Source organism: Austrofundulus limnaeus, unplaced genomic scaffold (genome assembly GCF_001266775.1).
Source record: "Austrofundulus limnaeus strain Quisiro unplaced genomic scaffold, Austrofundulus_limnaeus-1.0 Scaffold629, whole genome shotgun sequence".
In the NCBI taxonomy this organism is placed as follows: domain Eukaryota; kingdom Metazoa; phylum Chordata; class Actinopteri; order Cyprinodontiformes; family Rivulidae; genus Austrofundulus; species Austrofundulus limnaeus.
Genome location: NW_013953031.1, coordinates 175,465 through 177,042, shown reverse-complemented (window position 1 = coordinate 177,042; position 1,578 = coordinate 175,465). Strand labels below are relative to the sequence as shown.

Sequence of the window (1,578 nt, the reverse complement as noted above, 5' to 3'; positions counted from 1 at the left end):
GTCCTCCACCTGTGGACCCATCAAACAGAACCTGTCCTCCACCTGTGGACCCATCAAACAGAACCTGTCCTCCACCTGTGGACCCATCAAACAGAACCTGTCCTCACCTGTCCTATGAGCAGCAGCTGAAGACCTCAGATGGAGACTGACTGGAGGATCTGGTGAGCGATGGTGGACCTGAACCCTGTGAGACCTCAGAACAGAACCTGGTCTCTGGGAGTTCTGAGGCTGTTAGAGAGTCTCTCTGTGGAACTCTTCATGTGTTTTAGAGCTGAGTCCTGGTTCCACCAAAAGAACCCAGGCTGACCACAGCCAGGCTGACCACAGCCAGGCTGACCACAGCCAGGCTGACCACAGCCAGGCTGACCACAGCCAGGCTGACCACAGCATGCAGCAGCGTCGCCCGGTGTCAGGGTCCAGCTCAACTCATCCAGGATGTCCAGGTGAGGTCAGACCATGGTTCTGTCCACAGCCTCTCAGCTCCTCTCTGACAGTTTGCTTCAGATGAACATCAGAACTACATCATCACTGAAACTGAAACTGTACAGAGCCGATTTATTCAGCAACTACAGTAATACACAAAATACTACACACAGGACGTAAATATTATTGTTAAAAAACACACGAGGTGAGGTGGTCTCACCTGTCAGCTCAGAGGTGGTCACACCTGTCAGGTCAGAGGTGGTCTCACCTGTCAGGTCAGAGGTGGTCTCACCTGTCAGGTCAGAGGTGGTCACACCTGTCAGGTCAGAGGTGGTCACACCTGTCAGGTCAGAGGTGGTCACACCTGTCAGGTCAGAGGTGGTCTCACCTGTCAGGTCAGAGGTGGGCTGTCCAGGAGCTGCTGTCAACCCTCCAGTCTGGTCTCTAGTGCCTCCAGGTTGTTGTGAAACTGAAAGCGTCAGCAGCTTAAGCTCCTCCCACACAGATCAGACATCAAACCAGACGGGACATGTGGTCAGATCCAGGTCAGTGGGACAGGTAAGACTCAGAGGCAGGTCACCTGAAACCTCTACACCTGTCAGAAAGAAGCAGCAGGTTCCAGTAAAAACATTTCTGTTTAACCTCGACTGCATTTAATACAAACTTTCTTCTGTGGAGTTTTTTATATTTTCATACAGAAACAAAAGGTATAAGATGTTTTTTACAAGGTAAACACAGTATTTGATCTGTAAGTAACGTAGGTATTAATATTTGATCTGTAAATAAGTATTAATTTTTGATATGTGGAATAAAGTTAGTATTAATATTTGATCTGTAAGTTACAGTTAGTATAAGTATGTACTTTGTAAGTACTCTGTAACACTGTTTAACACCATTTGAAATGTAACCAGATGTTTCCTTCATCTGTGTCAGAAATGAACAGATGTGTTTCAGGCTCCAGGCTCAGCTGGTGTTTAAACTCACAGATTACAGATTAAATGTTTCTGTAGTCAGGAGACAATACTATGTGGTCATATACTGCCATTATCATGGTATAATGGGAGCATGGAGGTATAATGGGAGCATGGAGGTATAATGGGAGCATGGAGGTATAATGGGAGCATGGAGGTATAATGGGAGCATGGAGGTATAATG

General features: G+C 46.8%; 1 protein-coding gene across 1 annotated transcript in view; it reads right to left on the bottom strand.

Annotated features, from left to right (window-relative positions):
* LOC106531414 (nesprin-2) overlaps positions 1–1,578 on the bottom strand; it is a 31,125-nt gene that overhangs the window by 25,968 nt on the left and 3,579 nt on the right. Inside the window, exon 2 of the mRNA XM_014027279.1 lies at positions 812–1,018. The gene's annotated coding sequence lies outside the window, so the exon portion shown is untranslated. The remainder of the gene's footprint in view (positions 1–811; positions 1,019–1,578) is intronic.